The following is a 27,411-nucleotide window of genomic DNA, read 5'->3' as shown; positions in this document are numbered from 1 at the left end:
CTTTGTCGACCGGCTCCACAGTAACCCTGCCGAAGCAACAACGGCCCCTGGATTGACTCCATGAGAGCTCCTCTACTGACTCAGGTACACAGCCCGCCGTGTTCTTTTACCCCCCCTCTCCTCGACCGTCCTCCACCAGTCCTTATCCTTAGCCTTTCCCCTCCCTTTCCTCTGCCAGGTATTCTACCACAACGCGTGGAACGCCGGACTGCGAAGCACCTGACGTCCACGGATGTGGCACCGATCGCCCGCGCTGTGCCTCCCGCTTTATTCAGGTATTTACACGCTCCCCCCAGCTCACCCACCCGGCTTCACCAATGTTCCCTCGTCCCTCATTCCACTCCTTTATTCCCCCACTACAGATGTTGCCCATCCGACTGGAAGCACCTTAATTACTGATCTTCCGATCTACATTGTTTTTCCAGGTAACTCTGCCGCCTAAGCGCTTCATCTGGCCACTTCTCTTTCGCACTGCTCCGGTATGTCACCCCACCCGGTCCGACAACTTGGCCATGGTTTGAGCGCTTACTTCCAGATGCCGCCACACTGATACTATGCCTTACGCGAGTGAATCAGCCCCAGGATTTCGACATCCCTCCTCCTGCACTTTGACCTTACTAACCCACGGCTTTTGTACTTCCCATTCCTGGCCCCCACCTTGAAACTGTTCGTTGTCACCCTTAGTCTGACTTAATTGCACATCGCGAGTTCGGGTCCTTTGCCTCTCGCTATTCCGCCTCGGTATGTTCTTCTAGACTCACCTACCTGCCGGCTTCCTAGCCCATTACCATGACGTGATTGCAGACGTTGAGGCTACTCTCTTCATTCTGTTCTTCCCGCTTACTGCACAGCCACCGTGAGCTTCTTCGCCACTCTGTGTTTCACCCCTTCCCCCCACCTGGCCGCCCTTGCTCCCCTATCAATTGCCTACTCACCCAGATGCCCCAGAATTGACACACAACCTTATGTCCAGGCTCTTACTTCACCACCCTGGTAGTGTTCATGCCCCCTGCTCTCCCTCAACCCCTCACCCTCAATCCCTCACCCTCAATCCCTCACCCACACTCACCCACACTCATCCTCACTCACACTCACTCACCCTCACTCACCCTCACTCACCCTCACTCACCCTCACTCACCCTCACTCACCCTCAACCCCTCACTCACCCTCACTCACCCTCACCCTCACTCACCCTCAACCCCTCACCCTCACCCACCCTCAACCCCTCACCCACCCTCAACCCCTCACCCTCACTCACCCTCAACCCCTCACTCACCCTCACTCACCCTCAACCCCTCACTCACCCTCACTCACCCTCAACCCCTCACTCACCCTCACTCACCCTCACTCACCCTCACCCTCACTCACCCTCACCCTCAACCCCTCACTCACCCTCACTCACCCTCACCCTCACTCACCCTCAACCCCTCACCCTCACCCACCCTCAACCCCTCACCCACCCTCAACCCCTCACCCTCACTCACCCTCAACCCCTCACTCACCCTCACTCACCCTCAACCCCTCACTCACCCTCACTCACCCTCAACCCCTCACTCACCCTCAACCCCTCACTCACCCTCACTCACCCTCACCCTCAACCCCTCAGCCTCACCCTCACTCACCCTCACCCTCAACCCCTCAGCCTCACCCTCACTCACCCTCAACCCCTCACCCTCACTCACCCTCACTCACCCTCAACCTCATGCTAAAGATTTACAAAAAAAACCATAAACAATTCTAAAAGCACTAACTCTAATGCTGCGAGACCTATTGCATTTCTAATGCTTGTTAAATCTTGTGTTGTGAGAACCCTTTTCTGGGAATTCTATGGCTTGCCCCTATTCCTTATCATGCAGTACCCTTCTGATATCATCTTCCCACTTGCCTCTTAGTACTGGGAGTTGGGACCCAGTGTGTTGATAGATTTCTTTGTAAATCCATGTAATCAGGCATCAACCCTACTCCATGACGAGCAGTGTTTGTAGGATGGCATGAACCAAGGGTTCCTCATCCATCGTGGATCAGAGGGTCTGGTACATATTGTGGATTTGTCTAAGGGAGGAATTGACCAGGGGGCATGTCATCTTCCTTGAAGACATGGTCAAAGGTGAGTTAGTGACAGTCAGTGAATATGTCACCCACTGTGTGTAAAGATCGTTCGTGCCAGCATCTCAGATCGGCCATGGTGTAGGAGCCAGAGAAGCATGGCAGACCTAGCAATGGGAGCCTTGCTGCTATATGAGGGGATGTGTTGCATGAGGGAATGGATATGGCCATACATTTCCGAGCCACCAGTGCCTGAAGGGACCATGGGTACAAGGATGTTCTGCCGGGGAGCAGGAAGTTCTTGATTTAAGTTGGCGTGAGGGGGTTTACCACTTGGCATGTCTCTCCCTGGTTCCATCCTGCTAGCCAACCTGACAGCTACTGCAGCAGGGCTGCCAGGTAATATGCCTAAATGGAGAGAGCACCTAAATCACCCTTGCCAAACAATAGCTGCAGCTTCCTCAATGTGATACGGTGACGCTTGTCACCCTAGATCAGCACCCTCAGAAGAATGTCAAGAAGGAAAGAGGAGTGATGACTGGTGAGTGAAGAAATACAAAACCATCTTCAACAGAGCCATCCTCACTGCAACGGACAGCGGGAGATGTTTCCAAAAATGTATTCTCAGTTTCAGTGAAGAAAGGGCTTTTTTCAAATTGCTGTCAATAAGATCAGCTTGGGAATGGCAGAGCTGTATCCAGGTAGAAACTGTGGTGCCATGCCGGTTTAGTGCAGAACACCCAGCACCACCCGTGGGGCAATGTCCGAGCACCCAGTGGGTAGACACTGGTTTTGACACAATTAATACAGAGGCCTGCTGCTAGTGCTAACGCTGTGAGCAGGGAATTTAGGAATGCTAGGTTGGAGCAAATGTCCGAAAGACAGAGAAGGGGATCGTCTGCATAGAGGGACATCCTGTGCATCCTACCATCCAAGGGGATACCCCAGGTTTGCCCTTCCTGGTGAAGGCTGATGGTGAGGGGCTCCATTGCTATTGCAAGGAGCTAGGGGGTAATGCACATCCTTGTCTGTTTTCCCGTTTCCTCTCTAAAGGATGGTGATATGAGCTGCCCCAGTCGCATATGAGAAGTGGGTTTAGTGTAGAGTAGTTTTGTATACTTGAGGAGATGTTCGGCCACCTGGAAGAGGTGGTCCCACTGGAGTGTGTCAAAAGCTTTTTCGAGATCCAGGATGAGTCGGGCGGCATGGGGAATACTGTATGAGGCTCGATCCAGGACGTGGAAGAGGCATCTGAAGTTTTGTGATGTACTACGGCCAGAAATAAAGCCATTTTGGCCTGGGTGAATGAGCCCAGGGAGAATCTGAGTGTATCTATGCGCAGGTATCTTACAACGTTATAATTAGGGGTGGGCGAAACTCACAAAGTTTCACTCTGCGGAATTCCACAGTTTTACTTAAAAACTCAAAGAGATTCTGTGGAGTTCCGCTAGTGGGCGTAATTCAGCACGTCACACTGCTTGCTCTAATGTTTAGCACCAGGTGCCTGTTCCACACTAAAATCAACGGGAATGGCACAATGCAGTGCACCAGAATGTGCAGTTTCTTTCTGCTTTTTGAGTAGATTTTCAACTTGAGCTACAGCTTTCTCAGCGTGAATGGTTGTGACCCGCCTTGACCACCCATGCTGAGAAGTCACTCTGAGGCATTTTAGTGCCTGAAAATCACGCTGAGGGATAGAAATTCTTGCTCACGCTCACGAACTTAACGGTGGTGAGCCATTCATATGAAACAAATCCACCATGCGGAGGTTGACAGAGTTTTGCTGGAACTCCGTATTCCAAGTGGAACACAGAGTAGGCGAAACTCCACAAACGCTTCAAGTACTTATAATCTGCACCTAAGATTGCAATTAGCGAATAGGAGGACTGACTGGCAGGGTTCCTTCCTGGTTTTGAGGGATACCAGCTGGGATTTGCAGAGAGAAAGAGATATCTCTCCAGTGCTCAGGGCCTCAATGAATAGTTCCAATAAGCAAGAAGCAAGGCCTGTGGTGAAGGCGCTATAATACTCAATTGGCAGACCGTCTAGACCCTGAGTTTTATTTGTGGCCAAGTCTTGGACGGCTTGCTGCACATCCATGACTGAGACTGGGGCTTCCAGGTCCTCTTCGGTGGCTTTAGAAATGCCACAGAGGATAAGCCCAGACAAGAACACACCCATCGCACTCCCAGCAGAGGGTGGATGCCTCGTAGATGGTGGAGTAACAGCCAGAGAGCAAGTTTACATTTTATGTTGCAAAGGGCTTTGCCAGTGGAGGAAGTTATAACTTATTTCAAGTATTGGGCATGAGTGAACTTCCTGGTGTATAAGCCATGCAAGCAAGGCATCCTGCCTTGTCTCCCTTGTGATGCATTTTGGCTCCATAGTCAGTAGGCCTAAAGCATCGTAGCCGCACCTGTGGAGACACATGTTGTGTCTTGACCTCAGCCAGTGCTTGTCTCGTAAAGGCATTGTGTTCAGCCTCCCTCTCCAAAATGGGGAGGAGCCACTCAGCAGCCTCAATCTCCTGGCCTAAATTTTACATACCCCTGTTACCTTTTGTATGCAAAAGCCTCTTGAGACCAACTTGGCGTCCCACTCAATTGCTCTCGAAGAGGCAAAGGCATGGTTTTCAGTAAAGTATTGGTGAATGTGGGTCTCAAAGTTCTTCTGGATGGGAACGCCGAATGCTGGATCCTTCAAGCAGTATTCACAGCATGTGGGTCCTGTGTGCTAGTGTGCTTGAGAGAGTGCTCCAAAAGGGCCCCTCTGTATTTGGGGTGTAGAACTCCCCGATCCTAAGGATCGGGAAGCCGACAAGGTGGCTCTCCACCAGCAAAAACCATTCCTCTTTGTTTATTATGGTGTCAAGGACTTTAAAGGGACCACAAGGGTGGACCTAGAGCATCCATCCTTGAGCATAAGCTGAATAGGTAGTCATTGCAGTTCTAGTATAGTGACATGAGTTTCCTGGAGTAAATTAACCTGTGCATTCAGGTGCTTGAGGTAGTTGCATATACTGTTTAATTTCCACACTGTGTGCTTGCCTCGCACTTTGAGGGTGAGGAACCTAGTGAGCGTAGGTGGAGCCAATGGAGATGTGGGGTCTCGTGATAAGTTGGGACTTACCATGCGGTCCCTAGGGTAGTTCCCTCTCCTCCAACTCTGCTTATCCTTCCTTCTCGAAAAAGACGCGTGTTGGCCCAAGGAATGAGGAGGGAAAATATTAAAATCACAACAGTAACTTGTAGAACCTACCTAAAACCATGATGCACCCAAACAGAGCATCACAGTTAGTCATTGGGTGGAAAGGGGTTGTGACTAAGCCCTTATGAGCTGTGGACATGAATGGGGGTCACCCAGCTTTATCTCATCCATTTGTTGCTGGCTTGATTGTAGCTGAAAAGAGACGTAAGAAGGAGGGGGGAAAGTCCAGGAGGAGAAAGAGGGCAGATGTGCCTCCCCCCTGTGAAGCAATAGTCCATAGCTTATTCATCATCAAACCGGAGGAAGGGCAGGAGCAGCTGCCATGTGGTCCAACAGTTTTGCCCAGTCCTTACTGCCACCTAGTTCCTGTCATTTGTGGTGGGGGCTAGATCAGGTTACCCTGAGTGGGGGGGCTGGGGGGGATCTGGACTCCCGATTGAAGCCATTCGAGATGTCTGAGTCATTGCAAGTAGGGAAGATGTGTAGGTACCCATCATTTGTCCCAGCACCCTCACCAAGAGATGCCACTGCCTGGAAGGCCTGCTATCTGCCCCCTATGATCTGCTCCAGGACTGGGGAACAGTAGTAAGTATTGAACACACAGTTGTTGAAGTTGCCTCTTTACTTCCAGGAAGGAAGATTGTTGTTTCTGTACTGCTTGTGTATTATCTGATAAAATCATGATGACCTTATCCTCTAGTTTCATCGGACCCTTCTCCTTAGTTGCCCTCAAAGTGATGTCCGGGTCTTTGCAGTGCAGACGTTTGGCTAGTATCAGTTGTGGTGAAGAACCCAGGGGGACCTACATGCCCGTATTCTGTGCATTCTCTCCAGGGAGTAGAAGGAGGTGAGGTCAGATGGTGTGATAAAGGAACAGAACCAGTTTTCTATGAATGGCATTGGGTCATAGCCCTTGATCCCCTAAGGTATGCTTCTCCTTTACCATCTATCTGCATTCTCTACCCTCTCCGCCAGGGTGTGTACTTGTTTCTACAGGTCTTGAATGGTGCATTGATTCTCTTTGATTGTATTGAAGCCAGTGTTTTCTCCCCATCTGTCACTTTGTCAGTTAATTTGTGGTGGTCATTCCGGAGAAATCCTAGCTTAGCCACAAAGTAACCCAAATTAGACTCCATTGAGATGCATGAGCTTTATATTGCTAGCAGTCCAGTTTGTCTGCCGTAAGAAGGGTGGACTGCCGTGTGACTTATGTTGCAGTTGTATGATGTTAAAAAGGCGATCTTTTAGATCGCGGTACATCACAACGCAGATTTTACAACACAAGTCGTAACCACGACTCGCGCTGTAGGGTGCTGGACTTAGGAATAGTTAGATTTACTATTCCAACACCAACCTACGTACAGTAGGGAAGATGTTAGAATAGTAAATCTACTATTCCTTAGTCTAGACCGCCCTGCAGCGAAGTCGTGGTAACGACTTGCGTTGTAAAAGATGCGTCGTAATGGCAGCGCGGTATTTTGACCGCGTAGTCATGGATGTTCCCCTCTGTTGCAGGCGTGTTTGGGATCAGAGTCAGTGGTACAGCGGTCAGTGATGCCGGCATAGTCATGGTCAAGTGTATCCTAACCATAATTACGCTGCCAGAACCACAGAGAGTGTATCCATGTGTAGGCCACAGAAGAGGAGAGCCAGTGTAGGCTTGCTAGCAGGTTAAGTAAAGGTTGAAGTTCAACTGTTCCGGAGGGAGAGACAGTAGCTGCACCTTCTCAGAGGCGGGTTAAGCTATGTGGAAGTGCTCAAGGGTCGCAGGCAGGCCACCTGGGTAATCCATGGCATCCTGTAAGTGATCTATCTCCTCAGATGAACATTGGGTAGAGGGTGCTGTGGGGCAGCTGGATATGGGGAGGGAAGGATTCTCTCCCTGAGGCCTATTGACTTGAAGTAGTTTAGCTAGATGCAACAGTCTGTGGGGGCCTCACCAGTCAGTGGGCCCCCCAGGTGCTTCAGCGGACAGCATTGTGCTGGTGGCCATTCTCTCCAAGAGCCCGGTGAGCAGGGTGGGCAGTGGTGCTCCTGTCGGTTGGGGGGCCCTTGGTTGCTCTTCCTGTGGCAGTCAACCTCTGGGTAATTGGCTGGGCTTGACAGAATGAGAGGGTCTCCTACTGGTCAGTGACACCCCCTGGTACCCACAGCGAACACCGGGGTCAGCAAGCACTAACCTTCAATAAGAAATGGGTGTCCCTGGCCTGGTCACTCTGGTCCTTGTTTCTGTAATGGGCTCTGCCTCTGTCCTAATAGCCTCTGACATGGCCCGATGCATAGCAGGGTGGGAGGGTCGGCTATCACCTGCCCTTGTGGCTGGTCCTTCGACACACCCCGTGTGTGGAGGGCATGCTGCAATATCAGAGGAGAGGAACTAAAAGAAAACAGCAGGCCTCAATAGCCATTGAGTCATGGCTTGGCAGCCGCTGTAGGCTGTGGGGCTCTTTGGGTGGGTATGTCTCACTCTTCTCTATGCCCCTGTGCTCACCTAGGATGTGGCCTGCAGTTATGGCCCCAGCTGGTCACCGCTGTAGCTTAGATTGGTCAGGGGAAAGGGGAGCCATGAATCCTGGTGCTGCATACCGCCAAGTCTCTGTAGCCCATCAGCCATACTGGGCAGCAATGCTGGGGCACCCCAAAACATTCCCCTCCCTTTTAGTGACTTTCAGTCTTCCTGTGCCCCAGATTGTATTGGAGGAGCAGAATCCAGGAAGTGGTAGGGAGGCAGTCTAGTGCTGTCTCTTTCCTAACAATTTAAAAAAGATTTTCCCAACCTGTGATTGCACACATTTTTTTCTTTAACTGTATTTGCCTGTGATTGCTACAGTTTAAAATTGTAGTTTTAACCTGCCTGTGATTGCATACTTTATCACCTGTTTTGTGTTTATACTGGTGGTTTTTCCTTGCGTGTGATTGTTTCCATTTAACCTGTTGAATTGTGGGATTTGCAGTCCTAACTCTGTAGTTTTTTCCCTCTCATTCTCCCTTGCCTGTGCTAAGACCTGTATATTAAACAGTCCACCCCAAACCCCATTTTGTGTTAGCAAGTGAGTGAAACCACTCCCTCGTCCCTCCTAGTCTAGGGATATATCTACATCAGAGAGAGAACAGAGGGTTCTCTGGGACAGCAGCAATCTGATGTTTAAGCTGTGTTTCATAGGGAGAGTGCACTTTGCTTTTTTGGCCAGGAGAGGAAGTAAAGTTTTATACAAACAATATTGTTAGAGGACAAGTTTGTTAGGCCCCTATCTGCAGAAGTCCAAAGTGTGGATTGAGCCTGTCTATCTCCTAGGACAGTGGTTCCCAATCTTTTGACTCCTGAGGACCCCCATTGAGTCACCACTGGAAGCCGGGGACCCCCAAGCAATTTGTATGAGTTAAATTTCAAATATTAAAACAGTAATGAAAAAATACACACGTGTGCACACAAAACAAAAACTCAAGGTACTAACGATTTTGGGGCCAGATTTACGACCATTTCATTTAGCGCCTCGCAATTGACAACACATTGCAAGTGGCAAATTGCGAGTTAATAAATGAAATGTACAACAGTGTGTTTAACACTGTTTAGGATTCCCAATGGGGTCGCAAATTGCGAGGTTCCTTAATATTAATGAGCCTCTCGCAATTTGCCAGCCCGTTGGGAATGCCTGCCCTCCCAGGTGTGGTGGGCAGCTGGGCTGTGCTGGCCACCATGTCTGGGACTGCTTTTAAACAATGCAGATAAAAAAAAATGCAGCCCGCTTACCCTGCATTTAAAAAAAAAAAGTAAATGAAAAGTTTTCGTTTCATTTTCTAAGGGTAGGCAGAGGTCCCTGGGACCACTGCCTGCCCTTAAAAAATAATTTTGCATGCATTTGCAAAGGGGAAGGGGTCCCCTGGGGACCCCTTCCCATTTGTGAATGCATTACCATCTTCTTGAAGTAGGTGGTAATTACGAGTGTTTTGCGACCACAAAACATTTGTACATGGTTTTGAGACTCGCTATTTGGAAGGGAATGCCCCTTCCAAATAGCAAGTTGCAAAACCTATTTAGCGAGTTGCAAACAAATTTCGGCTCGCGAAATAGGCAATGTACATGCATGTGCAAATGGGTTCGCGAACCCGTTCGCGCCTTTAAAAACTGATCTGGCCCTTAGTATTTTATATTGAAGTAATAGCCCCTCTGTCACATGTATTTCATTAGTTTTATAGCACCTCTCATACCATTGTAGGATGTCAGAGCACTTTACATCACACAAATATAGACATTGAATCATACATGTAAATCAGTGTGTATATAAAATGTTCAAAGAGTGCTTGGTCTGGAAAAGCAAAAACTCAGGATTCAGAACATAACACAGTGGTTAGCGCTGACTTTAACATTAAAAATGTATTTCTACCCAAATACATATTTTTAGCAGCATCAGGATAATGACTAATTGGGAAAAAACATAAGTTACTAACCATGCAGTTATCAAGCAGCTCTTTGATGAAAGTTTATAGGTCCCTCTGCTACATTTAATTGTCACTTATGAAGTGCACAGTAACAAAAGAATCTCTGTGAGAAAAGCAGTAACCACGAACCTATGCACATAAAATACTGCTTTTTAAAATGCATGTTACACGTTCTTTGCAGTAGGCACATTAACCCTCTGTGCTACATTAGTCAAAGCTGCCACTGAACAAAACTCTCCTCGCTGCTCCAGCAGGTACATTAATCACTGGCATTTATTTATTCATTTATAATCTTGACACTTTTATTGTTGCTGGAAAGCTGCTAATTATACAACAAACGTTTCCGTGCTTTTAAAACTGTTGCCTGCGGACCCCCTGGGAATGTGTCACAGACCCCTAGGGGTCCGCGGACCCCAGTTTGGGAAACACTGTCCTAGGATATTTCTGAATAGAGGAGCAGCTCCCCAGCCCCAGTCCCACCCGAAGGCCAGCAAACCTAGGCCTGCTGATTGGCTCTTCAGCTCCCAGGCAACCCTGAGCCCTCCTCTCATACCTGCCAGGCCCCTTGAGGCCTTGCTGGGTGCACCCCAAAATATTTGCCAACATTTTGTTGAGTTGCAGTCTACCTTGGCCCCAGATTGCAGTGACAAAAACCACAGTTGATGGACAGAATGTGGAACAATGTCATACATTCACCCCAGTACAGAGATCTGGGCCTACATCCATTGTTTTTTTGCACTCCACACCATCCCAGTTCAGACATGACCATATGCAAATCAGCCTTGACCCTGTGCCTCATGGAAACAGTCCAGCCCGAACTGCCAAGCCATGTCTTTCCTCGACAGGAATCAAGCATCCTAGGACCGGTTCCTGGCAATCAGCCGTCTTCAGCCAGGATAGCTTGACTCCAGTGGTGTGGAGAGCATGGGACTCACGTCTGAGCATACCCATCCCACTCGGGGGGACAAATGCAAAAACCACAGTTGATGGTTAGAATGCAGAACAATGTCATACATTCACCCCAGTACAGAGATCTGGGCCTAAATCCATCGTTTTATTGCACTCCACACCACCCAGTTCAGACATGACCATATGCAAATCAGCCTTCACCCTGTTCCTCATGGTAACAGTCCAGCCCGAACTGCCAAGCCATGTCTTTCCTGGACCGCAATCAAGCATCCTAGGACCGGTTTCTGGCAATCAGCCGTCTTCAGCCAGGATAGCTTGACTCCAGTGGTGAGGTGAGCATGGGACTCACGTCTGAGCATACCCATACCACTCGGGTGACAAATGCAAAAACCACACTTGATGGACAGAATGCAGAAAAATGTCATACATTCACCCCAGTACAGAGATCTGGGCCTAAATCCATTGTTTTTTTGCACTCCACACCACCCCAGTTCAGACATGACCATATGCAAATCAGCCTTGACCCTGTGCCTCATGGGAACAGTCCAGTCCGAACTGCCAAGCCATGTCTTTCCTGGACCGGAATCAAGCATCCTAGGACCGGTTTCTGGCTATCAGCCGTCTTCAGCCAGGATAGCTTGACTCCAGTGGTGTGGATAGCATGTGACTCACGTCTGAGCATACCCATCCAACTCGGGGTGAAAAATGTAAAAACCACAGTTGATGGACAGAATGAAGAACAATGTCATACATTCACCCCAGTACAGAGATCTAGGCCTAAATCCATCGTTTTTTTGCACTCCACACCACCCCAGTTCAGACATGACCATGTGCAAATCAGCCTTGACCCTGTGCCTCATGGGAACAGTCCAGCCGAATCCTAGGACCAGTTTCTAGCTATCAGACGTCTTCATCCAGGATAGCTTGACTCCAGTGGTGTGGAGAGCATGGGACTCACGTCTGAGCATACCCATCCCACTCGGGGTGACAAATGCAAAAACCACAGTTGATGGACAGAATGCAGTACAATGTCATACATTCACCCCAGTACAGAGATCTGGGCCTAAATCCATCGGTTTTTGCACTCCACACCACCCCAGTTAAGACATGACCATATGCAAATCAGCCTTGACCCTGTGCCTCATGGGAATAGTCCAGCCCGAACTGCCAAGCTATGTCTTTCCTGGACCGGAATCAAGCATCCTAGGACCGGTTTCTGGCTATCAGCCGTCTTCAGCCAGGATAGCTTGACTCCAGTGGTGTGGAGAGCCTGGGACTCACGTCTGAGCATAACCATCCAACTCGGGGTGACAAATGTAAAAACCACAGTTGATGGACAGAATGCAGAACAATGTCATACATTCACCCCAGTACAGAGATCTGGGCCTAAATCCATCGTTTTTTTGCACTCCACACCACCCCAGTTCAGACATGACCATATGCAAATCAGCCTTGACCCTGTGCCTCATGGGAACAGTCCAGCCGAATCCTAGGACCAGTTTCTGGCTATCAGCCGTCTTCAGCCAGGATAGCTTGACTCCTGTGGTGTGGAGAGCATGGGACTCACGTCTGAGCATACCCATCCCACTCGGGGTGACAAATGCAAAAACCACAGTTGATGGACAGAATGCAGAACAATGTCATACATTCACCCCAGTACAGAGATCTGGGCTTAAATCCATCATTTTTTTGCACTCCACACCACCCCAGTTCAGACATGACCGTATGCAAACCAGCCTTGACCCTGTGCCTCATGGAACCAGTCCAGCCCAAACTGCCAAGCCATGTCTTTCCTGGACCGGAATCAAGCATCCTAGGACCGGTTTCTGGCTATCAGCCGTCTTCAGCCAGGATAGCTTGACTCCAGTGGTGTGGAGAGCATGGGACTCACGTCTGAGCATACCCATCCCACTCGGGGTGACAAATGCAAAAAACACAGTTGATGGACAGAATGCAGAACAATGTCATACATTCACCCCAGTACAGAGATCTGGGCCTAAATACATTGTTTTCTTTGCTCCCAATTAACAAGAAAATCTCTATATGATATAACAACTTGTTGGAAACTGAAGATCACGAAGATCATGAAGAGATTGAATAGGGTTGGGGATAGGATGGATCCTTGAGGGACACCGAGAGAGACAGGTTGAGGTTTAGAGAGGAAGTGGCTAAGCTTGATTTACTGTGATCTGTTTTGAAGGAATGAGGAGAACCATTTGTATACTGTGCCTTCCAAGCCAAATCGAACTTTGAGAGTGTTGAGAAGGGTGGGATGGTGGACAGTATCAAATGCCACCGAGAGGTCAAGGAGGATTAGTAGTGAGGTTTCACCTTTGTCTAGGGAGCGATGAATGTCATCTGTAATATTTAACATAGCAGTTTTTGTACTACATCCCGTTCTAAATACTGATTGGAAAACGTCAAGGAGATTGAAGGAGAGGATGTGGTTCTTTAATTGTGATAGGATAAATTTTTCAAGGGCTTTAGAGAAGAAGGGAAGGTTAGAGATAGGGTGTAGGTTGTTACGGTCATAAGGGTCAGCAGAGGTGTTTTTCAAGATGGGAGAGATTTGACCAAGCTGAAGAGAGGCCGGGACACAGCCAGTGGAAAGAGAGGAGTTGACGATATTAGTCCGTATAGTGGCGATGGTATATTTGAGATCTTGGACCAGATGGGCGGGAAGAGGATCTTTGGAGCGGGAGGAAGGTTTGAGTTTGGCAATGATATTAATGATCGAGGATTCTGAAACTGGACTAAATTCGCTCCATGAAGCATTGTTTTTAGCTATGAGGCCCTTGGGAGAGGGGTCTGGTTGGGGGAGAGCAGGGAGGGTTAGAGATGGATCGGGGGGTGTGGGAAAAGTGGACGGAAGTGAATTAGGAGTGTTAGGGAGGGTGTGTTGGCTGGAGGGAGGTTGGAGTGAGAGGGGGAGGGAAGAGAAGGATAGTTCTATCTTATTGACTTTATTCGTAAAGAAGCTGTCAATTTCTTCGCATTTGTCAATAGAGGCAAATATTTTAGAAGGGCCAGTGGAGGTTTGTTTTTTAACAAGAGTTCTCCAGGTCGGTTTTTAGCCTGGTCAAGTTGTGACCAGAGAAAGGAGGCTTTTTCGTTGAAGATGTGTTTTTTGTATTGGGCTCTAGCAGTTCTGAGGAGAACCAGATCATCAGTGGTGGGATGATTCCTCCAAACATGTTCAGATTGTCTGAGGGACCGTCTTCCATTATTGAGTTCGGAATTGAACCAAAACTTGGGAGGGTTGTTTTTTTGTTGTTTGAGTTTAAATGGAGCAATTTGATCGAGGGCTTCAAGAATATAGTTATTATAATGGTTAGTTAAGTCGTTGGTGCTGTCAGAGAGAGGGGGGAGAAGTACTTGGATTTTAATTGTGGATTCCAGTTCGCCAGGTGGAATAAGGTGAAGGTTGCGTGTAGGTTTCATAGGTAGGATGCTGATGGGGGTGGGGCGAGTAATGGATCTATTCAGGGTGAAGAAGATAAGGTAGTGATCAGACAAGTCTACAGGAAGTATATTAGAGAGGGAGGCCAGATCGTTGCTAGTCATGATAGCATCGAGGTTGGAACCTTTGTTGTGAGTGGGGGAATGGCAGAGTTGGGTCATGTTGGTGATGTCCATGGCATCCTTAAATAGGATGACAGTAGGGTCTTCATTTTTGTTCCAGTGGATGTTGTAGTCACTAAGGAAGATATTCTTGGAGTGTGAGAGCGATGCTTTGATAATAAGATCAGACATCTCTTCAGTAAAGGAGATGCAATTTCCAGGGGGGTGGTAGATAGTGTGCAGCCGAATGGTGGAGGAGCCGTGAAGAATGAGATCTGCGCAAAGGTATTCAAAGGATGAAGGGTCTTGTGAATGGTCAGGCTAGATGTTAAGTTCAGCTTTAAAGATTAGGGCAAGGCCTCCTGTTTGCTCGATTCTATCTTTTTTAATAAAGAATAACCTGGGGGATAAAGCTTTAAAGATTAGGGCAAGGCCTCCTGTTTGCTCGATTCTATCTTTTTTAATAAAGAATAACCTGGGGGATAAAGCAAGTCGGATAGGAGTGGAGTGGGCGGTGAGCCAGGTTTCAGTTAGGAATGCAATGTCAATGTTTTCACTGAGAATAGTTTTTGCAATCTCAGTAGCGTGGCAGGAGCCGGATCAGCAGATGATCAACATGCAACAGAGGGGAGAGGGGTCAGGTCGTTGGGTGGTGGGACAGGGGGGATAGGTCTCAGTTGTTGGGGATTGTTTTTTGGAAAGTGGGTGTTTAGAAGAGGTAGATGTAGGAAAGGCATTCTTTTTGGGCTGACAGTTAGGTGGAAGTGGCGTAGGGGCAGTAGGAGTTGGTGTATCTGGTAGATTGTGGTTTGTAGAAGATAGCTGGGGGTGTGAGAGTGGGGTAATGGTTGAGGAAGTGTGGGAGCTGTTAAGGGGATTTGGGGGACACATGAGCTTGGGGGGAGGGGACGAAGTGAGTCCGATGGAGAAGTGGTATGGGAGTCAGAGGAAGGGAGGTGTATAACAGAGAGTCTATTTTTGGAAAGGGAGGATACCAGAGAGTAAGTGGTATAGGGAGAAGTGGTGTGGAGCATAGAAGAGAGGGTATAATTGGAAAGGGGGGATACCAGAGGGTAAATGTCGGAGGGAGAAGTGATATGGGTGACTAGGGGAGGGATGAGCATAGAAGAGAGTGTATTGTTGGAATCTGGGGAGACCTGGGGGTAAGTGAGGTGGGCTGGAGGTATCGTTCAGGGGTTGAATAGTGTGGAGGAAGGGGGGGAATGTTGAAGAGGAGATCGAAAGGAGAGGAGCGTGTGGCAGAGTATAGAGAGCTCAGGGTTGGGGGGATGCAAGCGTAGACATGTGGATGACAGGGGAATTACACAATGTGGAGGATTCATGAGGGGGGAGTCATTGGTGGAGGCGGATGGAAGGGAGGCACGTCCAATAGGAGGCTGGGAGATAAGGGAGTTGTAACAGGTTATTATGTTGAGAGCGAGGGAGGTAAGTAGAGATTGGGAATAATCAGCAAGATTGGTTGAGGAGAGGGAGGGGGAGATCGTGAGAGGGGATAAAGTGGGAGGGGGGTGAGGGGAATCAGTACTAGTACTAGTGATGTAAGCTGGGGAGGTCAATTGTGGTTGGGAAGAGGTAGCGGTGTTGGAAGTAGGAGAGGAGGAGGCTAAATCTGGAAGAGGCGATAGGGGGGTAGGAGAAATGAAGGGAGATGAAGGTAATAACACTTGGGGTAAATCAGAGAGGCGAGATGAGGGGGCCGGGGATAAGATGGGGGGTGATGTGTCAGGGAGTTAAGGGGGTGAGAGAGCAGGGTTCAAGGATTGTGTGAGGGATTGGGATATAGCGCTAAAGTGTTGTTCAAAGATATCGAGGTAGTTTTCAGATGCTTGGATGAGAATGGTTCCGGATTTGAAGATGGAGATATCTATTTCCCCCAGAAAGGAGGGAGAAGGCGTGGTGGAGAGTTTCAGGCCGTATGGGATATTGCGTGAATTTGAGATAGGGAGGTGGCTTAGAAATAGGCTTTTCCATTTAGATGGGCGTTTGGTGAAGAAGATGAAGTTAGTGATAAGTGAGGAGTTGAGGCTGTTGTGATGATCAGCAAATAGGGTTTCTGGGTGGAGACAGAGAAGTTTGTGTTTGAAGTTTTTTTTGCCACGTTTGGAGAGATAGGAGGGGTAGAGGATGGACCAAGAGTTAGGGCCGAGTTTAGAGATGGGTGAGTTTGAGGTTGGGGGGGAGATTGAGGGATGGCATGATTCGGAGAATAGGCAGAGAAAGAAGATACAGAACAGGTTAGACCGCACTAATCCTTGAAGTGAAGATAGGAGGTGGAAATAGGGGAAGTAGGAGTTAAGTTAAGTATAGTCAGAGCAGATTTAAACAGGGAGAAGTGTAGGTGAAGCTGAACAGTAGGTGACAGGGCGACGTATTCAAATAAAATACATATCATAATATAAAATGGACAACCAAGAGAATAAAAGACAGAGCTAAGTGACGGGGGAAAGAGTTACACTCAGCCTGAACAAATTACAATGATAGTAAATGAGGGTGAACAAAACAGAGGAGCTTCAAATGAGGAGGAGCAGGCAACTACAAAATACACTTAAAACAAAATACATAGCAAAAGAAGGATATATCATAGTAAACAGTCCAGGAATTAAAGAGTTAAAGATAGATGAGTATGTAAAGCAAGTTAAACAAACACAACAATAAAATAATATATCCAAACGAAAAATGTATAAAGTGCATATAATGGCATTATAAATTGTAGGGATAGGTCAAAGGTCAATTAAGGAGGGGAGAGGAATAAAATGTGGTATACAGTGACGATAATTGGTAAAGAGGGTGGGTATAGTTGGAAGGTAGAATAGAGTATCATTGGGATGAGTAATACATTTAAGGAAGGGAAATATGGAAGATAAATGCGGAGTAAAATAGCTAGGAGAGATATAAAACAAGAGATAGGGGAGCAAGTGGAGAGAAGAAAGTTAACAGAGCTGGAGCTTACAGAGGCAAATTGTGATCGGGCTACCTTTCCAAGATGGCCGCCGAATTAGTGGAGGAGCAATCAATCCATTTTCAATGTCAGTATCCCAGCAAGGCAAGGGGACAACAAGATAAAAAAGTGCGACCAAATGGATGCCAGATAAAAATTGTTAGTGACCGAGAGAAACAGAGAGATCCAAAGTATTAAAAAAGAAACAAAAAAAGCATCTAGGAAAGTTGCATATAATCACTGGGCAAAGGTGTACCCACAGCCGAGTCCGGGAAATATACAGGCCTCCCTTGCAGTCAGCAGAATCGGACCACAAGACTCAGGGATCGGCGGGAAAGCAAGCAAATGAGGCGGGCGAGGCAGTGGACGACTGTCCTTATGTAGATATGTTAGGATGAGGGGGGGACCCAGCAAGCTGAGATCACACGACGGCCGGGGACAGATGGAGCTCGAGAACGCCTCTCAGACGGGTGGCAGACGGCAGAGTCCCATAGAGTTCCAGGGACATCGAGGTGACTCCAGGACAAAGGCCCGGCGAGTGTGAGGGGTGAGCTGCAGCCTCAGAGCCGTGTGGGCGGGCAGAAGATGGCAGACGGTCACCAGAGTTTTAATGTCCTTGCCAAGAGTTGGCCACTAAAAGTATCCCTTTACCAACTCCACAGTTTTTGGAACTCCGGGGTGTCCGACTACAGGATTATCATGCAACCATTTAAAAACCTTATTCTGTAATTTTAGGGTGGGAATGTATAAACAATCCTCATGTAAAGTTAATCCCTGTTGGTATGCACGCATGGGGTTATCCTTAAGCCATTTTTGCCACTCTGTTATCTCAAAAAAGCATCTCGAACCTGAGCAAAAAATAGTTCTGTTTCTGTCAAACAAATCACCTTTGAGGGCGTTATAATGGCTTGAGGAGGTCCAGTATTGGGCACAAGCAAAGAGTCTTGTCGTGAGAGGGCATCAGCTTTTCGGTTGTCAGATCCAGGTCTAAAAGTTACTACAAAATCAAACTCTACAAAAAAGAGCATCCATCGCAACTGCCTAGGAGTAAGAAGTCATGCTGAACTCATGAATTGCAGATTATGATGGTCTGTGAAAACAGTTATTGTATGTCTTGCCCCTTTCAAATAGTGACGCCACTCTTTAAAAGTGTCTCTTATTGCTAATAAATCTTTTTCAACAATGACATAACTTTGTTCACTGTCATTTAACTTGCGAGACATGTATGCTACAGGATGTAATTGTCCAGTAGCGGGATTTCTTTGAGAAAGTACTGCTCCTATAGCAATATCTGAGGCGTCCGCCTCTACAATAAATGGTTGCTCCATATTTGGATGTGTCAGAACAGGAGCTGAAGTAAAAGCCTTTTTAAGAGTGGCAAAGGCTGTGTCTGCTTCTTTTGATCAGTGAAATACCTCTTTATTTATTAGTAGTTTTGTGATAAGTGCCACAGTATTGGAAAATTGGTCAATAAACCTTTGGGAAAAATTTGCGAAACCAAGGAAACATTGTACATCTTTTACTGAAGTAGGTGTAGGCCAGTCGTAACTGCTTTAATTTTCCGTTCCGCCATTTGCATTCCCAAAGGAGATAGTGTTACCCCAAGAAATTCAAGAGTGGTGACATGGAACTCACACTTAGTTATTTTACAATAAAGATGAGTCTTTCGTAGAGCTAACAAAATTGTCTTTATATGTTGCTCATGTTCTGGTACGCTTTTGGAATAAATGAGTATATCATCTATATAGACGGTTACAAATAAGTCTTGGTAGTCTCTTAGGACATTGTTTAAAAAGAATTGAAATGCAGCAGGTGCATTACAAAGTCCAAATGGCAGCACAGTGTATTCATATAAACCATATCTGGCTTTAAAAGCTGTCTTCCATCCGTCGCCAGAACGGATGCGCACCAAATGGTATGCTCCTCGTAGCCCTAATTTTGTATAGATTACAGCTTTTTTACCTTGATCCAGAAGAACTGGAATCAGAGGTAATGGTATCTATTTTTGACAGTGATCTTATTCAATGCCCTGTAATCTATACAAGCCCTCAGATCACCATTTGCTTTTGGAATTAAAAAAAGTGGCGACGCTGCAGGGGATTTAGAGGGTTGAATGAATCCGTTAGCTAAGTAACGGTCCAGGTATTCTCTCAGATATTGATTCTCCTGGTTGGTGAGAGCATACATCTGACAACTTGGGACAATGGAGACTGGTACTAAATCAATTTGACAGTCATACTGTCGATGAGGCGGTAAAACGTCTGCTTCTTGCTCATCAAATACATCTGCGATCGTTGCATGCTGCAAGGGTAATTCAGTAACTTTTTCTGCCGCAGTTGCTACATGTAGAGTAGATGGCATGGTGATCTTTTCCTTTATAAAGTGTTCATGGCAAAAGGATGGGGTAAAATGCATGATTCTTTTGGCCCAATTAATGTGAAGATTATGAAGCGTTAGCCATAGTGTTCCTAAAATAAGACCATACTGTGTTGCCTGAATTATGTTGAATATGATTTCCTCTGAATGTTTTTCGTCTTTGATATGATTATGGCAAGTTAACTGTATTAATGTTGTTTGCAATGACACAGGGCCTCCTGACAGTATACTGCCATCTACTGCTTGCACGACTTCAGGGATTAGCTTCTTCTTGCAAGGAATCTGCTTTTGTTTTGCAGTGGAGTCATCCATGAAATTTCCTTTCACACCAGAATCTATTAAAGCACTCATCATGTGTTTTTTCATCTGAAAACAAATTTCTACTTCAATTCGGAAATGTGCTGTTTTAGGAATGTTTAACATGGTACTCATAGTCTGTGAAGGGATGGTAACGACACCTAAGTGTAACCCTTCCTTACTTCTTGGGTGTGTCAGTTTTCCTGACTGTGTTCCAAATCCCCCGCAAAGGAGTTTGCTCACTAACTCCTACCTTAGTTTGTAGTTGAGCTACCTTATTAGCCAAAGCGACAGTTGCGTTTTTGGATTCAACCATATCTCTTTGCATTTGAGTGATTACTTTTAACAGATCATGTAACGTGTCCATGATAAAGCCTTGTATAGACCAGGAGAAATTACATTTGTGGGCTCACTATTGTGTCAGAGCACCACTTCCTCTGAGTCTGTACGTTGCTCTATGGGCCCACCTCTCAGTACCTCCAATTAAGGATGCTATTACAGCACAGTAAGTTAGAGTGACCAAGTGGGGGAAGGGTTTGAGGAAGGGAACAGCTGGGAGGGAGACCTGTAAAACAAACAGATAAACATACAAACAATACCAATCAGTATAAATAATTCTCAGGTACCAGACTCTGCTACGTGGAGTCTTATTGCTAATGAGATTCTACTTTATCACTATCCCGTGATACAAGTTGTACAGAAAATACACTTCCAAGGAGTGTGTTACAATCACACCTTCCTAACAGTAAAGTTCAATAATATACAGAGCATATACTCATAATTATGACACAGTACACAAATGAGCCCCTGTGCAAGCTTGCCCAAGCGCTTGAAACATCAACATACCAAAAGTACCAAGGGGGCCAATCCGAAAGTTCCACATACACTATGCCAAATGAACCCAGAGCACTAGTCCCTATGTTCACCAACTCAATATGCAAAAATGATCCAGAGCTCTAAATTGTAATGCTGGACCTAATGCTCAACACAGTGTTTTAATGAATTCCAAAACGCGCAATCAACAGTGTGAGTGTAATCATAAAATAGTCAAAATAAACTCCAGAGCGCACAGTTGTATTCTTGCCAAAATGTAGTTTGCCAAATAAACTCCAAAGCGCACGACAGTGTCCTACCAAAACACTGAATGCAGCAAATGAGCTCCAAAGCGCACCGAATCCCAAGAAGGAAATTAAGTTACTCTGTTGCCTTCAAACAACAGAGGCTTACCTGCAGGCTCAAAGTTAATTGGAAAGAACTCACAAGTCAGCAGAAGAGAGTGAGACTGCTTCCACACAGGATCCAGAATAGTGAGCCACACCCAATGGGTGTGGCTCCTTTTATAGGTAGACCACACCCACAGGCAACCACACCCAAAGTGACTGCTGTGTGGGGATTCTGGGATATGATCACACCCATAGGCAACCACACCCAAAGTGACTGCTGTGCGGGGATTCTGGGATATGTAGTCCCCTATAGTTACATCGAGCAGGGAAAATGGAGAACATATAAAGGAAAATGAACAATGAAAGGGAAATACAAAGAAAACATATTGCAATGTTTAATGTACATTTACAGGACACCGCTCTGGTCATGCCTGGTCAGTGCTACACATGAGCAACCAATGTACTGATCTCAAACAGCACCTCATCCCCGAACTTGTAATACTCTGCCAGGATGGTAACTCCAAGCAGGAAAGCGTGCCTACTCCATTCCCACATCTGTATTTATTTTAACGAACTGTAAGAAACCTGTGGGAAAAACTTGTGTGTGAAAAGGAGCCAGTTACATATCCTGCCTAAGCTGTTAAGAGGGGTTCCCTGGCGGCTGCTAGTTTAACTACGCAAAATAGTAAACAAGCCTTGTGCTGAAAGTTAAAAAAACTGAAGTGAAAGTGTTTCCCTTGCGGGAGCATGCAGCACCAGGAGCAATAATTCAAGCTCGCTCCGGCAAGGGAATCGCCAAACGTGCACACGTTGCCATTGAAGGCAATGCAACGCGTGCACGTTTTTGGGACACAACCCGAAGCGTTTGTTACTAGTCTTTTTCTAAGCAGTGAATGCGCGCTGCGTAGGCAAGACCTGTAAAGGCATCAGGTATCAAAATTAGGACTCTAATGCCCACTCTTCAGTTCCTTTACTGGAACTGCGGAAGGTCTCTTAGAGGGCTTCCTGCTGCTGTGGCCTGCTGTGTGCCTCAGAAGACAGCTTTGCTGCACTAGGAAGGACTGCTTTGCTACCTGGAGCCTGATTTGAACCCTCAGAGACCTGCCGTGCTGCTTTATCCCTGTTCAGCTTCTTAACCCAGGACTCCCAGAGTGGCAATAAGGGCTAGTTGGCTGGCCTCCTGATCAGAGCCTCTGGTACAGAAAAGGCCGGAACCATTTTCAGCCTAGACCCAGCCTGAGTAAGCTCCAAAGCTCCAAGTGGTACCTCCCCAGTCCTGGATCCTTGCGCTGGTTCTAACTTTGCCCAGACATCCAAAATCCAAAACATGGCACTTGGAACATTTTTGGCTGAAAACTGATCAGGCAACCAAGAGGAGATTGGGACCATCCTGCTCATCTATCCGCCCAAGGTGCATCGCCAGCGGCTCCCTAAAGAAGATGCCCTTTCACGGACACTGCCTGCCGCCTTGTAACGCTGAACTTCTACTTTCTCAGAAACGTTTGCTTTGAATTTCTTCTAAGTCCGACGTAAGCACCAATTGGGCCTAATCCACTTTTGTATCTGACTTGTGCTCCATTGTGCTCGGACATATTTTTCTACTTTGACCTGGCCTTGCGCGACACATGGTGCCAATTAGTGCTTTGATGTTTTAGGCACTCGTTTTTACCTTAAATTTTAAAAATGCATAACTTTGGTTCTACTGATTAGATTTTTGTCATTTTGGTGTCAAATAACTTAGTAAATTTACTCTATTCATCTAAACTGGTAGGGGATTTTTAGTGTGTTGTGTTTTCACTTATTATTGTTTGTGTGTTGCATAAATACTTATGCATTGCCTCTATATTAAGCCTATCTGCTTTTGTGCCAAGCTACCAGCAGATTAAGCACAGATTAACTTGGTGACTTTAGTGAATGGGTACTCAAAAACATGTTTCCAAGGGCCACAGAGTTTGCTTTGTGATTTGACCAAAGTACGCATTGATACTAATATGGTGGCAGTCATGAAGGGGACATTCATGGGATAAGGGCTGTGGCAGTATGGTGGGTGAAGGGCAAGCAGATCATATACATCTAGTGTCTGAATTTCACAATATGAAAACAGAAAACTTGGGATTAATCCCGGCATCACGCCCTACCAAACTCTGTGATCCTAGGCAATTGTTTTATTTCTCTTTCCCTCCTTTTTCTTCATTATCATATATAAAAGAACCTCAAAATGTATGACTTTAGGATCTACACTGTACAAAACATCATCCTGTATTCGATTTCATAAACTATAGTGTTGTTCATGTATAATGGGCACCCAAACCACCCAAAGAGCGCACATAATAACTGACTTGCCTCTTAGTTCACCATTGGCATTGTTTTCAGAATGTGGGAAGAATAAATGTTTCTGAATTTATGTTTGAAAACAATCACTTAAAAACATAATACTTCTCAACACACTGACATAATCTGATGTACTATGGTGACATGATTCTGCATGTTAGTAAAATACAGTTTTTTAGTATTGAGGAGATCTTATATTTTTACACTTTTCCTCTAACTGCTTGGAATGCATGCTCTTCATTGTAGGGCATTGGAGGTGAAAGAGGAAACCGGAACCAGGAGCCAGCGAGCCAGCGGATGGAGTGTGCTGCACGGAGTTATCGACTGACTCGGAGGACCGGGGCTATGGCAGAATCATCTGCGGTGTTCTGAATTACTGTGAACTGCTGCTGCCGCTGGTAAATCTTGCCCATTGGCTTTAGAAGGAGGTGAAGGTGAGCGGCAGCATTGTGGCAATATCCCGGCAACATTGTGGCATTACTTTGTGCAACGCAGCTGGTTGAGTGTTTCGCTAAACTACGTGAACTGGTACCAGAAGGCCGAGAGCAGCCCAAAAGGACGGATGATACCCCATTATTGAGGATTATTTTTCTCTTCTGTGCCATTGTATCTTGAGAGAAGCACACATTGACTTCTGAACCGCGTGGACGGCGGTAGCTGTAGCAGGACTCACCACTTGTTGGGGTGTGGTGCAGACGCGCTGAACATGTATATTTCGAACTGCGTGGAAGCGTTCATTGTTTGGCACGCTGATGCGCTTTGAGCATATTGAATTAACACTGCGCTGAAGTACTTAGTGTGTATTTCTTCTTGGGGTGCTTTTCCTGTTTGTTTGGCAAAACCGCGGGTCCACAGCATAAGAGGACGGGCAGAACTTACATCCGTATCTGGCCCACGAACTTCAGGAGCCAGGCTGCATCGAGACCAACTCACCTGCCATTTTCTGTGCCGATTTCTGCCGGAGCGCTGTGCTGGGGATTATCGTATGCGAGGGCAGAGTGGAGTGCCTCGCGGCTCTGCTAGCTTCATTGTTTTGGCAGTGTGGTTTTTTTTCTACGGAGGTAGTTGTTGTAGAGGCATCGGCACTGAAGTATTTCGGAGCTGCGGTCTGGGAGGCTGTTCAGTGGATTCACTGTACGGCGTTTGGAGCTGCAGTCGGGTGGAGTGCTATCCCACCCCCCGCGTTGGAGAACATTGAGAGTTAAAGGTACAGGCACCTAAATTTTGATATCTGATCCGAATTGGAAAAAAAAAAACTTTTGGGGTAAAGATGTTACCTTACCTGCTCTACACTGTGGTCGCTGGTCTTCTTGGCCCCCCCTCCTGCCGCCGCAGCTCCATTCTTCGCGGCCGCCGAGTGGAGGAAGGGGAAGGAGACTACCAATCCCAGGCTCCTTAGCGGCGGAAAGCTGCACACGCCATTTCCGCGACCGGAGGCACATTTAACCGCAGGACAGCCCCCGCGTCGCGGGACCGCGACGAGGTAAACTCGGGCAAAGGGCAGGCCCTCTGTGGCCCTCAGAGGCCGGAAGAGACTGGCCTGGGCCACAGATTTTGATTGTTCAGTGAAAGACTACATGATTGGAAGTGAGATTTTAATTTTCACTTCTCGGCGTATGTGTATGGTACGTTGATAGCTTGCGGGTTGTTTTACCATATTGACCTTTTATCCTGAGTGCAGCAATAAGCTGACCCGATGACTAGAGGTAAAACTGACAAAAGTGCTCCTGGGCGAGGTACTATGGATAATTATTTGATCAAAAAGGTAAACCAGATTAATAATGATAGAAGGGTTTCTCTAGGTCGGGGGAGCCCTCCTTCTTTACAGGAAGAGATGTCTCTCCAAGTGGTGGACACAGCTATGCCCAATAGCCCTGATACTAGTATAACTATTAGTAGTAGGGAGGCTGGGCAAGCGAATATTGGTGATGAAAGGGAGAAAGGGGAAGGGTCGTACAGTCCTAATATTGATGCTTCCTTTCTGAGTCTGTCCACTAGTACCGATAATGAGGGGTTATCAAATTCCCCTAGACTATCTATTCCATCTCCCCTTAATTTGAGTCAGGGTTCACCGCAAAAGAGGAGCTCAACCTCAATAGTATTAGATACCGTTGATTCATTGACTCCTCCCTGGGTCCCCCTAATACCAACTTACTGCCCCCCTGATGAGGGTGGCCTTTTGGAAAAAATTTAAATTTTAATAAAAACACTGATGCTGCCTCTTTTAGAAAGGACACGTTGATTAATATGCATCTAGATCTGATTGATAAAAAAATAGAAAGAAATACACTTTTATTATCTGATCTGGCAAAGGGATTGACTAGTATAAACCCCAGAGTAAATTCTGCTAATACGATCCCACAAATGAAACAATGCCCATCATGCTCTACTCTTTCCATAAAACCTAATCATGCAGGGAAAAAGCTAATCTGTAATTCCCCCAAAAAAGGACAGCCATCTTCCTTGGTGGAGAGGAAGCCTGCATCTAAAGCCCCACCCGCGCGTAAAGAAGATGATTTAAGGGGGATAAAACCATCCTAAAGGAAAAGGCAGAACTCCCGCAAAGTAAGGTTGATAAGGAGAATAGGGGAAAGGATTTGTACAATATAAATCGACAATTACACAGAAGAGTAGATTTACCCCCAGAAGCTGCCCCTTATGCGATTATCTTAGCAGGTCTCCCCGAGCTCCCTTTAGGTATTAAGGAAGACCATCGAGCCTTAAAAAATAAGATTTTAAATGTTAGGCATGCAATTTGGGTGGGTTCACGACCTAAAGACAGGAAAGGGGATGTAATTATTGTAAATTTCAAAGATCATAGAGCTGTGAGGCACATTGGTGATTGGTATGATGTGAGAAGCAGTGACTCCATCTCAACACATTACCTTAGCTATTTTTATCCGCACACACCAGCTCCTTATTTAAAAGACTGTGCAGTAGGAAGGCAGTCTGCAAATAGGTTCGGATTTGATTATCATGGGCGTAATCAAACTTCTTTAGCCCAATCTCAGAGACTAGCTAATCTCTACCCCAGGATGACTCATCCTCTAACACCAGGACCGAATTATGAAAATAATTACCTGTGGAGTAATAGAGGTATAGCTCTATCTGCCTACAATATACCAACCCATAATCTGTTTGATGTATTTTCGGGCCTTGATTTTGTGGATTGACTTAAAAAAGACACTCCTCTGATTAAAATGTTAGGAATAATGGAGACCCCTGATACAATTAAGGGGCATACAGAAGAGCATAAGTTGCGGGATGGTAATGATGATATCAAGCAAGTAGAAATTACGTCCCTAAAGGTAAATGGCCATAATAATGAGGAAGGTTATGAGATTAACACCAACCCTGACCAAAAGATGGGGGAACAGTGTGGAGGAGTAAGCTACGCATTATGTGGTAAGGATTTTGGTAATGCACCTTTGTGCGAATATGTAGTAAATGAGAATAGGAAATCCTGTACTCTTTTGTTCTGGAATGTGGCAGGATTAAAGCAAAAAATTAAAAATCCATCCTGGGAAAGCGTCATAAATGGTTTAGATATTTTGGCTTTGCAGGAAACTTGGTCTATTGACCCAGTCCATATAAGTGGCTATAGAAGTTTCTTCACTCCGGCAGTGGGGGGCCAACATGGGAGAGCAAAAGGTGGGTTAATTACGTACCTTTCAAATCAGCTCAAGTATGAGCATGTCCGCTTTTTGACAAACTGCAGCTATTATCAAGTAGTAACGATAGACAACAAGAAGGGAATTCATTTTGTTGTCATCAACTTTTACAATAATATCCCGAAAAATGAAACTCTGAGCATCTTAAAAATGCTGAGTGAGGATATACAAAATGAAATAGATAATAATGAAAGGGAAGTAATATTTTGTTTGTTTGTGGGGGGGGTGATTTTAACTGTCCACTCTGTAAAAAGGGAAAACAAGGCATCTGAGGTTTAATGTTAGAGCAGGAGATAGCTCTAACACACTTTGACCACTCCTTGATTGGGGATTTATTTAATGAAATATTGTTTACGTATGACCTGGGATATGTAAATGAAATTGCCCAAAAACCAACTCCCTTCCTGTCCTGCCAAATTCCTTGCGCAAATGGCCCCACCCTCAACCACC

This window comes from Lissotriton vulgaris, chromosome 2_1, assembly GCF_964263255.1.
Source record: "Lissotriton vulgaris chromosome 2_1, aLisVul1.2, whole genome shotgun sequence".
Taxonomy (NCBI): Eukaryota; Metazoa; Chordata; class Amphibia; order Caudata; family Salamandridae; genus Lissotriton; species Lissotriton vulgaris.
Note: the sequence above shows the minus strand (reverse complement) of the source record.